Consider the following 12,498-nt stretch of genomic DNA (forward strand, 5'->3'; position numbering starts at 1 on the left):
AGACAGCAGCTAAATACATTATTAAAACCAGACTGCTCGGTAGGACAGCAATAACTTTTTATGCGCAGTGCACCTCGGACTACCATTTCTCTGAATTCATTTTAGTTCTATTCATGTACATGGAAATGTTTGAAATGTACTCTTTAAAATTACCTCACGTTTTCATGCACAATATGATCAAGGATTCAGTTAACGCATACATGCACACACACATTTTCTCATATAAATATGGACAATTTATAGATTAGATTGTAGATAGGTAGATAGAGACGGAGAAAACTTACAGTTGTGTAGTGCCTTACATGACCTCAGAATGTCCCAAAGCCCTTCACGGCCAATGAGGTACTTTTTGAAATGTAGTCGCTGTTGTAATGTAGAGATGACATAAAACTATTGCTGAAATTGGACATTAGTGCTTTTATGGCCCGCAGAGTAAATTAAGTGTTTTAAACTCTTCAGTAAAAATAATGGTATATTAAGTGTTTTATGTATCATCACAGTGAATGAAGAAAAAGGGAATCTGTGGATAAACAGGCCACAGTGCAACACTGTTGCTGTTTACATTCAAGATAAATTGATTTGACACCATCTTGGGGCCAACTCAGAGGAGGTAAGTTATGCCGGCACTTTGCAAGCTGTGCTGAAAGCTCATGGGATTTTGCATTGGCAATCTGATGCTGGTATTATCGTTATGACTGTTTCTCAGCAATATTATATCACAAGTAGAAAGTACTATTAATTTATCCAAATATAACGAAAACTATCTTACAGATTTTTTAACTGCTCAAGTTGTTGAATGCGTGATTTCACTGTATAAGTTATTAAAAATCATGGGTGAGATTTAACGGGAAAAAAGAGAGTCACATTGCGGGCTTATTTGGAGGGGAGTTTAAGTGCTGGGAACAACCCCGTTATCGAACGGGACCCTTTTTTTCGGGCCTCGCTCCGCCTTGTGCTCTGCTCATCAATGCAGGAAGAGATCGTGTGTCATTTTCTCTTGATCCTCCAAAGCAATCCCCGGGGCCTCCAACACACCTGTTTAGGGGTCCTCGAGCCCCCCCGCACCACACCTCAAGAGGACAGGGCAACCCCGGGCCTGGTCCCTGGCACAGGAAAAATGCCGCCTTGGCAGTTCCAGCCTGGCACTGCCCCTGCCAGGCTGGCAAGTGCCACCTGGGCACCCTGGCAGTGCCAGGGTAGCATCTGGGTGGCACTGCCAGGGTGCCTGGGTGGCATCTGCAGTGCCAGGGTGCTATCCTGCGCAGAGATTGACAATCAGGGGCTCTGATCGCCTGGTAGATCCCCCAAGTGCCGTTCTACCTGTTTGTGGAGACCAGTTCTAACGGCGCCCGGCTGGTATCCCCTCAGCGAGGCCGAGCTGCAAACTTAAATATGCAAATTTGTGGATGGGATCCAGATTGTTCCGTCTCGCGAGATCCCATCAGATGTCGTGAGGTGTGGCGAGGAGATTTACCGGCCATGTCACGTCCCAAATTGGGCGCGACGTGGCGTTAGATCGTGACCCTCACCTCCAAACTGTGATCACAAATTTTGAATCAGTATTTTCTTCCATTGCACATTGAAAATATATTTTGCCTCAGCTATTCAGTACTCTGAGATTGTACTACCTGTCATCCACCTTGGCCCCCCCATCCCCAAGTTCCAGTCATTCTCTCAAGAGGCCTCTAAAAAATATTGGGCGGGGTTCTCCGTCCCGCTGCACCCGTTTTCTGGTGAGGCGTGCCCCCGTCGGCAGCGGGATTCTCCATCCCGGCAGCCAGCTAATGGGGATTCCCATTGTGGGCAGCCCCACACCGTCGGAAAATCCACGGGCATGACTAAGCAACCGGCAAAACGGAAGATCCCGTCCACTATTTTTCTGCAGGTCGTTACAGGTTTAAGGATATGACAAAAATGAAAAAAAAAACTCTTTTTGTATTCAGTATTTTCCTTTGAATTTGTGTATTCGTCTTTTGAATGCCTTTTTGAAAGTTTTTACGTGACTAATATTGGAGCTGTTGACTGCCGGTTTCAGATTAAGTGATGATGCTTCTCCATCAGATATCTCTCATCGCCTTCATCATCTGCACTCTCTAACCAAGCGGCAGTTCTTGGCTGTCTGAAAGTATAAATGCAGAATGGATGGGTTGGAATGATGGGAAGCGGGTGGGACAAAGACCATTCCGTCCGCAGCTTGTAATTCACAGCAGGTAACAGGATGAGGGTGAAGTGGGATTTGAGAAGATGGATAAGGCAGGAACGCACTGCCATTCTGGATGGTTTCAGTATTTGCAATTGCAATAGCCTTAATTACTGTTGCGTCAATAATTGGGAGAATCATCTCCTTCAAGAGATGCAGGAGATGCAACCATGCCTGACTCCCATCTTTTCTTCGCTCCTCCCTCCTATTATGCGCCAGCTTAATGAGGGAGGGAAGAGCATCAGTGAGTTTGTTGCAAACGGTTTGGGTGACCTGCCTTTCATAGCTGATAGTATGTGGGTGTGAGACTTGCAGCAGACTAAATGTGTGAAAGTGATGTGGCCATATGGATATTAGGTATGAGTCTTAATTGTTAGAAATTGTGGATGAATAGTGGTGGGCATGCGCGGCATTGGTCACTATGTGAGGTTGCCGGTTTGGTGGCTAGGAGATGGCATTTGACGCTGCTGTCACTGCCCTTGATCACTTTTGTGAGGCCGATGAACTTTTTCCACCACTGCAGCCAGATCCTCTGGCCGAAACTCTTTACATCAGCCTCCATTCCCTTCACAGTCCTGGATAGCCTGCTGATCTCCTGCAGACACATGACATCTCTCCTCTTTTCCACCTCCTGGACTGAGATCTCAAGAGTTGTGTTCAGTGATCTTGTCTTGCAATGAATCTATAGAACTGTTGATGACTTAGCCAGAACTAGGATTTATTAATGTACACATGGTAAGGCAACAATCAGATCCAGACCAAGTTATCGTGCAGTTACATTAGACTGTCTTGGAACTACCTTTATGTATGACTGTCTTCATGAACATCTTGCAATCTTCTGCTGTTAGCCAGATGCCACATGACTGATGTCTGACACCACCTGCTGGTGGGAGGTCATTCTGCTGAGTACCTGGCCAATTATTGGTGGGAGGTCACACTGTTTTCTTTTCTTTTTTCTTTCAAATTTAGAGAACCCAATTCATTTTTTCCAACTAAGGGGCAATTTAGCGTGGCCAATCCACCTACGCTGCACATCTTTGGGTTGTGGGGGGTAAACCCATGCAAACACGGGGAGAATGTGCAAACTCCACTCGGACAGTGACCCAGAGTCGGGAATGAACCTGGGACTTCGGTGCCGTGAGGCAGCAGGGCGAACCCACGGGGAAGTCACACTGTTGAGTACATGTAATATTATCGACAGGCATATCACCATATCCAGTACTGTGATGGAGAACCTGGGAGCTCTCTCATTGGCTTGATCCTTCATTTCTCCTCTTTCTTCATTGTGAGAAATACTTTAAAAGTCAGTTCAAACACCAACTTTGAGTCAGAATGCACCTTCCTGTAAGAAGTGCAGGTTAGCATTAATTTGTGCTGACCTCACATGAACCTGAGCACCCTTCTGAGCATGCAGCAATTCAACAATGTGTTTAGTACTAGACATTGTGCCTCAATCATGAAGACACACATTCAGCTCAAAGTTTGCATGCTGCCTACATTGTCAGATAATCAGCATCACAAGGGGTGGCACGGCGGCGCAGTGGTTAGCACTAGAGCCTCGCGGCGTTGAGGACCTGGTTTCGTTACCAGCCCCGGGTCACTGTCCACATGGAGATTGCATTTGCATGGGTCTCACCCCCACAACCCAAAGATGTGCAGGCGAGGTGGATTGGCCATGCTAAATTGCCCCTTACTTGGGAAAAAAATAAATGGATATTCTAAATACAAAAAAAATAAATTTAAATTGTGTATCACACTCCCTGCGCCTACAAACGAACCATACCCAATTTTTAGTCCATGGTAACTATGGGCTGGACTCTCTGCTACCCCAAAGGGTGATCCCCACGAGAATCTCCACATTACATTGACCCCCACCAGAGACCCCCATAAGAGAGTTAAGTACTTTCTGCAGAGAAAAAGAGGAAGTGAGAGTACTTGATTGATTTTGATGGGGTCCAAGAGCTGTCAATCATAGCTAGATGTTCATAAACATTGCAGTTAGTTTCACAGCAGAGTACGTGAGATTCATTCAAGTGTGAAGGGGAATTAAACAACCCAGGCCTCCTTCTGCAATGTAAATTCTATGAAATTCTATGAAGACAGCTGGCAGTATGCAAGCTGTCAATCACAGCCTAGTAAAATCAATCTCTGGTCGGGGCCTCTCTAAGGGTCTCTCATACAGGTGACTGGTGGGGTTCTCTGTAATGAGGTCTCTGGTAGGGGTCTCTCTGGTAGGGGTCTCCCTTAACCGGTTCTCTGGTGGGGCTTCAGTGGCTGGAGGGGTTGAGTCACCCTCATACTGTGGCAGGATGGAGGGTGATCCAGCAATTCCCATGGTTGGTGCTTGGGGTGGGGGGGGGGGGGGATTTCATTGCAGGAGGAGGACTTTGCTATCGGGCAGCTCACTCAAAATGGTGTCCCGATTGCAGGATTTGTGAGGGAATCTCCTGCAATCCCTGCCATGTATAGATTTGCATGGCAAGGGTAAGTGAATCACCTTTGGACTCCTGCTCCAATTTATCTCGGATTCATCTCCAGTGGAAGAACATAAAGCGGGATTCTCCGTTGCTGATGCTAACGGAGAATCCGTGGACTTACACGACAGAAAAACCGGAGCCGCACCTGGACCGATTCCGCTCTCGTTGAGGGCTAGCACCAGTGTCGCGTGGAACACACTCGATTCCACTGAAAAATGCTGCGGCATGAGTCGGGTCCATGATTGACACTCGGGAGGCTGACAAGCTGCAGCCGCACATACACATTACACTCACCACATACACTTATCCCAGCCAAAAAAGATGGCACTGGTTGTGCTGGAGCGCGCCCATACAGCTGATGGGTAGTCTGGGGCCAGAGGATACCCCGGGGTGTGACCTGGGGGATCACCTATATGATCCGTGGCACCAGGTTCAAAGCGGGCCGTTAGTGGTGTGGGCAGTTGCTTGGCTGCCTTGCCGGGTGCGGCAATGGTGTTCCGTGCCCGACCACCCCGATCCCACAGCCCACCTCCTGGCCACCCCCATTACTCCCCACAGCCCTGGCAGAAGCCCCATAGCCAGCGGTACAACTCTCAGCACACTGTGGCCATGTTAGACACTTTCTGTAACCCGTCTCTCCCCTTCAGCAGCCGCCACGCCGGTTTCATGATTTTTAAAAGCACAAGTGAACCATGCTGTCGGGAATTCGGCCCATCGGAGGCGGAGAATCGCATAGACCCCGGAGAGTACCAGGTCGGGCCCGCTAATGATAATGAAACAGTGACTGCAGTACATGCAGAGTGAAACGCATTGATAGTGTTTTCGAGGTGACGGAGAATCACGATTTGGGGTCAAATCGCTGCCTGCCGCGATTTTGGAGTCGGAAGCTATTCTCCGCCAAATTGCATTTCCTGAATTTGGCATCGGCTAATGGAGAATTCCGCCCATAGTCTCCCAAATGGAAAATCTGGCCCACTATGTTTTTAAGAGGACACAACTATTGCAATTTAAACTAATTCCAAAGTTTCTAATTAACCCCAAGTCTGGCTCAACCTTATTGTGTGCTCATTCATTGCAAGCTTCCACTCTTACTGCTCTTATTGTGACAAACAGGTGCTCCGTTTATGAACATCTGTTTTGGTCCCTCATCCGTGAGACAGCACTGCTTATCACTTCTCCTGAGCACCCTCTTTGTTTTGATTATTTTATTCTTAGAAATTGGGACCATATTATGGCTATTACTATGCTTTAGGCTTGGTTTGGTTTTGTGCGATAGTCATGTCAGATATTACATAATATTTCAGTGAGGATCCTCATTTGTCACTGTGCCTGCATGTAAATATCTGTGTGTATGTATAATGTACCATGTGCTTGTCTGATACTCATATTAACCCCTTATTCAGTGAAAATGGTTAAAAAAAAAAATTCATTGATAAAGCTACACCTACATTTTGTTTGAGTTTGGCTTTCAGTGAATATATTCTTTTATAATATATAAGGAACTTAAACTTCTCAAGCTTTGATCTACTACTGTCTTCCCAAATCACCAAATTATGTTTGAGTTCAATTCATTGTAACCCACATCGCTCTATTATTCATGGATTACAAGTCATTGTTCCAGGGTTTTCCTTTCGCCTTTATTGCAAATTGTTAAGGGCCTAAATATCACAATTATTTTATCTCAATGAAATCGAGGTCAATAGATTTCGGAAGTGTACTCCCTTGGCCTCCCCAGTGCTACGTCTTGAACTCTCCTGTCACAAAAGCACCCTTTCTTGCACCTGGTAGCATTCATTCTTCCCTTGAGTCGTACTCAAAAATCCTAGAGATCTCAGATTGCTGAACTGGGAGCAATTTGCATTGCATACTCACGCAGCAACTAATCCTTTTAATCCTCAGTGGTCATTAGTAAAAGCTGACCTTCGTCACTCATCCTTGGACTTGAATCAAAGCCCATATAATCAAAGATGAAAAGCAACATTTTTTACCCACTGAACTTTATACTTCAAAAATAATTTTAGCACGCCTATGTGACGAACCCAGCCATTTAAATATTTCTTCTTTTTGGGCTGAAATCTCAAAAAACCATGCACTGCGTTAGAACCAAAAACGTAGCCAAACAACTCTTCAGAAAATACAATTCTATGCTTAAGTAAAAAGTTGGGCAAGGGTTTTGAAACCGAATGGGTTTTTTGAAGAACATTAGATTGTACAACTTATATTAAAATAACTTATCAGTGGCACAGGATGTAAAAAAAGGCACCTCATGGGTCCTTTGGGGAAATTCAAAACTGACATCAACTTTCTGCAGGATTACAGTTTTTTTCACATTTGGCAGAAGACTTTCCTGTGGAACCAAAGTCAGCCAACTTCTACTAATAATTGGCACTGGTCACGTACAAAATGTTATCGTAGCTTTGTTTCTTAAGGAAACTCGACAAGCCAAAGGTCACTGTTTTTGTCTGTTGTGGCAAAGTCTCCACCAACCCACAATGCAGCAGCACACAGCGACAAAATGCCACCTCGCACCTCCACATTGGGGGAACACATGAAAGCACCATACTGCCAGTGAGTTGTTTAGCTAGTTTTCGTATACATGCACAATTCAATTTTAGGAGGTCTCAAAGACCAACAAAAAAAAAGAGCAATATTTAGATGGAAGCAATACTCCTTTCGACATGTTAAAATTATTTTTCATGATAAAGCCAGTTTTCAATCTCAGGTGTATGATTAAAATCAATTAGATCACTCTTCCGATGTCAGCAGCAAGATTCTCCTGACAAATGAAATTATGCTAAAAAAGTGTTCCCCTTGCTGTTCAGCCCTGTCTTTGCATCATTCACATGCACAAATGAGATTAAAATTTGCTGCTTTGGGATTTCAAAAGGATATTTTCCATAAGAACATGAAAAATACTGGGAACCCTGTGTAAGTAGACTTTATATTCTCATGAGGTATGGCTCGCTGGATTTTGACTGCCACCGTATGTTCCAGATATTCATGAACTAACAAAAGACAAGGCAAGGAATCATAATTCCACACTAATGTTTTCATAGCTTGAGTTTTTAAAAAAATGTATTCATAATTTCGAGGAAAGAAGTCTTGCTCATCAATGGAATTTGCTCAATTCTAATGAGTTCTTGTATATTCTTTTGTCGTACTATTGGATTTATTGGGAATTTTCAAATGAAGTTATATTTCTTTGAACTTTGTGAATAGCAATTGTCTGCTCCCAGGAGGAAAACTAAGCCCAGAAGCCACCAGAGGGAGCTTAAACTCTAGAAAACATCTGAAACTGAATCAACAACCTTAAGTGCTTGTAATACACAATTTGTTTATTCATGCTGTAAATATTTTATAGCACAAAATGGAAACAATGCATGGTCTCGGGTTAAATTGTTTTCCATAAAATATCCTAAATATACTTTGAAATATTAATGGAGAATATTAAATGTTCAGAACATTTAATGGAATCCCAAGCTGCAGTGAAAATTTGAATACAACAGGCTCGAATAAAATAAAATATTTGCATTTTCAAACTTCAAGCATTACTTTCTTAAGTTGTTTATTGTTGAGATTTAAGTAACCAAATCTCATCACTCTTTGACCTCTCAAAGTGAAAACGAATCTGACTAAATCTGTTTCCCAACATCCTTTAGTGTGAACTGGTTGTGACCTTCAACCTCCTGTTTCCCTACTACCAATTCTGGGGTTGGGGCAGTGGGGACGTGAGTCAGGGAGGACAGCGGTGGAATGATTAAAATGGGTAGAGAATCTTAAAGTATTCTCAATGATAAATATTTAAAATAGGATGAGATGAAGGAATTCATAATTTTTTTAAAGTCTACCCAGTTAGTGTCCCTGGTGCTTTGTTTACCTGAATAGGGAAAATATAACTCCCAAATGACATGAGTGCAGAATAACTCAACCATCCATGACCAAAGAATAAAGTCCTTAATTTCCATCAACCTGGAATGCCCTCCTTCATGCATACAAGTTCAAATGTATGGATTTTGTTAATTAAATTATTTGATAAAGTGCCCCAAATGTTTTCCAAGTAGTTACATAAAAGCTATTATCTATTTTCATCATGTTTAATTGTTGTTGCATAACACAATGAAATAAATAAGCCCTTCAAAGAATGTAGCATCAGTAACTGTAATTTAAACACCCATTTATCTGCTTTGCAATTCACCTCTTGGCTATCACTTAGTCAACTAGACTTCAGAAATAAGGTCATGTAATCATTTCTGCTAGATTTCAAAAATAAGGGCATACAGTCATTTCTGTATTGCATTGCTCTATTTCCTTATGAGATGAATAATGCAGCAACAACACCCCCTTCCTCCTCCAGGCTAAAACATTGAAGTTCAATTGCTAGTGCTAAAGGAGCATTTCTGCACACAGCTACCAATTATGACATGCATTTTTTCAGTTTATTACCAGAACTCCTCTGGGTAAATTATTTTGATAGTAGAAGTGTTGTTCACTTTTCAACATATTTACTTATTTTAAGGAAACAAATTCGAACAAAAATAAATTAGCACCATAATATTTCAATGTCACTGTCTTTAAAAAAAAAAGTCTTTAGGATGGTCTTTGAAATAATTTATTCGGCCAATAGTTGGAGTGAATGACATGTCATTCACCTTACAAAAGCTTGAAATTATTTTGATAGTAGTGTTTTGGTTGATGCATTATTTTGATTATCTGATTTACAAATCTTTGCAGGATGCATTCATTTTGGATCAACATGAGTTCTATCGCAATCTAAATTATTTGTTTCTAATAGGCAGCGTCCAGACCCAACTGGCCCTGATATTAATGGGGAGGCGGGGAGGCTGCGGGCGAGCCTGGCAGCAGGCAAAGAACATGGCAAGGTCAGGCACATGGATGCCAACATCACTTACATGAACTAATGCCACTTGCCAGTTTGACTGACTGGGCAGCCAACGGGTGTAGGAATTGTTATGGGCCAGGGCTTAGAAACTCCAAAGTATATTATGAAGTCGACCTGACCTTGTGAGGGGGGACGACTTACCAGGGGTAAGCCATGGGGTACGAGCCTCTGGCACGGAGTCTGTCCCTGTTGCTCAGAAGGGAAGGGAGGAGAGGAGCAGAGCATTAGTAATTGGGGACTCTATAGTCAGGGGCACAGATAGGAGATTTTGTGGGAGCGTGAGAGACTCACGTTTGGTATGTTGCCTCCCAGGTGCAAGGGTACGTGATGTCTCGGATCGTGTTTTCCGGGTCCTTAGGGGGAGGGGGAGCAGCCCCAAGTCGTGGTCCACATTGGCACTAACGACATAGGTAGGAAAGGGGACAAGGATGTCAGGCAGGCTTTCAGGGAGCTAGGATGGAAGCTCAGAACTAGAACAAACAGAGTTGTTATCTCTGGGTTGTTGCCCGTGCCACGTGATAGTGAGACGAGGAATAGGGAGAGAGTGCATTTAAACACGTGGCTACAGGGATGGTGCAGGCGGGAGGGATTCAGATTTCTGGATAACTGGGGCTCTTTCTGGGGAAGGTGGGACCTCTACAGACAGGATGGTCTACATCTGAACCTGAGGGGCACAAATATCCTGGGGGGGAGATTTGTTAGTGCTCTTTGGGGGGGTTTAAACTAATGCAGCAGGTGCATGGGAACCTGGATTGTAGTTTTAGGGTAAGGGAGAATGAGAGTATAGACGTCAGGAGCACAGATTTGACGTCGCAGGAGGGGGCCAGTGTTCAGGTAGGTGGTTTGAAGTGTGTCTACTTCAATGCCAGGAGTATACGAAACAAGGTAGGGGAACTGGCAGCATGGGTTGGTACCTGGGACTTCGATGTTATGGCCATTTCGGAGACATGGATAGAGCAGGGACAGGCATGGATGTTGCAGGTTCCGGGGTTTAGGTGTTTTAGTAAGCTCAGAGAAGGAGGCAAAAGAGGGGGAGGTGTGGCGCTGCTAGTCAAGAGCAGTATTACGGTGGCGGAGAGGATGCTAGATGGGGACTCTTCTTCCGAGGTAGTATGGGCTGAAGTTAGAAACAGGAAAGGAGAGGTCACCCTGTTGGGAGTTTTTTATAGGCCTCCTAATAGTTCTAGGGATGTAGAGGAAAGGATGGCGAAGATGATTCTGGATAAGAGCGAAAGTAACAGGGTAGTTATTATGGGAGACTTTAACTTTCCAAATATTGACTGGAAAAGATATAGTTCGAGTACAATAGATGGGTCGTTTTTTGTACAGTGTGTGCAGGAGGGTTTCCTGAAACAATATGTTGACAGGCCAACAAGAGGCGAGGCCACGTTGGATTTGGTTTTGGGTAATAAACCAGGCCAGGTGTTGGATTTGGAGGTAGGAGAGCACTTTGGGGACAGTGACCACAATTCGGTGACGTTTACGTTAATGATGGAAAGGGATAAGTATACACCGCAGGGCAAGAGTTATAGCTGGGGGAAGGGCAATTATGATGCCATTAGACGTGACTTGGGGGGGGATAAGGTGGAGAAGTAGGCTGCAAGTGTTGGGCACACTGGATAAGTGGGGCTTGTTCAAGGATCAGCTACTGCGTGTTCTTGATAAGTATGTACCGGTCAGACAGGGAGGAAGGCGTCGAGCGAGGGAACCGTGGTTTACCAAGGAAGTGGAATCTCTTGTTAAGAGGAAGAAGGAGGCCTATGTGAAGATGAGGTGTGAAGTTTCAGTTGGGGCGATGGATAGTTACAAGGTAGCGAGGAAGGATCTAAAGAGAGAGCTAAGACGAGCAAGGAGGGGACATGAGAAGTATTTGGCAGGAAGGATCAAGGAAAACCCAAAAGCTTTCTATAGGTATGTCAGGAATAAGCGAATGACTAGGGAAAGAGTAGGACCAGTCAAGGACAGGGATGGGAAATTGTGTGTGGAGTCTGAAGAGATAGGCGAGATACTAAATGAATATTTTTCGTCAGTATTCACTCAGGAAAAAGATAATGTTGTGGAGGAGAATGCTGAGCCCCAGGCTAATAGAATAGATGGCATTGAGGTTCGTAGGGAAGAGGTGTTGGCAATTCTGGACAGGCTGAAAATAGATAAGTCCCCGGGACCTGATGGGATTTATCCTAGGATTCTCTGGGAGGCCAGGGAAGGGATTGCTGGACCTTTGGCTTTGATTTTTATGTCATCATTGGCTACAGGAATAGTGCCAGAGGACTGGAGGACAGCAAATGTGGTCCCTTTGTTCAAAAAGGGGAGCAGAGACAACCCCGGCAACTATAGACCGGTGAGCCTCACGTCTGTAGTGGGTAAAGTCTTGGAGGGGATTATAAGAGACAAGATTTATAATCATCTAGATAGGAATAATATGATCAGGGATAGTCAGCATGGCTTTGTGAAGGGTAGGTCATGCCTCACAAACCTTATTGAGTTCTTTGAGAAGGTGACTGAACAGGTAGACGAGGGTAGAGCAGTTGATGTGGTGTATATGGATTTCAGCAAAGCGTTTGATAAGGTTCCCCACGGTAGGCTATTGCAAAAAATACGGAGGCTGGGGATTGAGGGTGATTTAGAGATGTGGATCAGAAATTGGCTAGCTGAAAGAAGACAGAGGGTGGTGGTTGATGGGAAATGTTCAGAATGGAGTACAGTCACAAGTGGAGTACCACAAGGATCTGTTCTGGGGCCGTTGCTGTTTGTCATTTACCTAGAGGAATGACCTAGAGGAAGGCGCAGAAGGGTGGGTGAGTAAATTTGCAGACAATACTAAAGTCGGTGGTGTTGTTGATAGTGTGGAAGGATGTAGCAGGTTACAGAGGGATATAGATAAGCTGCCGAGCTGGGCTGAGAGGTGGCAAATGGAGTTT

The sequence above is a fragment of the Scyliorhinus torazame genome, chromosome 16 (assembly GCF_047496885.1).
Source record: "Scyliorhinus torazame isolate Kashiwa2021f chromosome 16, sScyTor2.1, whole genome shotgun sequence".
In the NCBI taxonomy this organism is placed as follows: domain Eukaryota; kingdom Metazoa; phylum Chordata; class Chondrichthyes; order Carcharhiniformes; family Scyliorhinidae; genus Scyliorhinus; species Scyliorhinus torazame.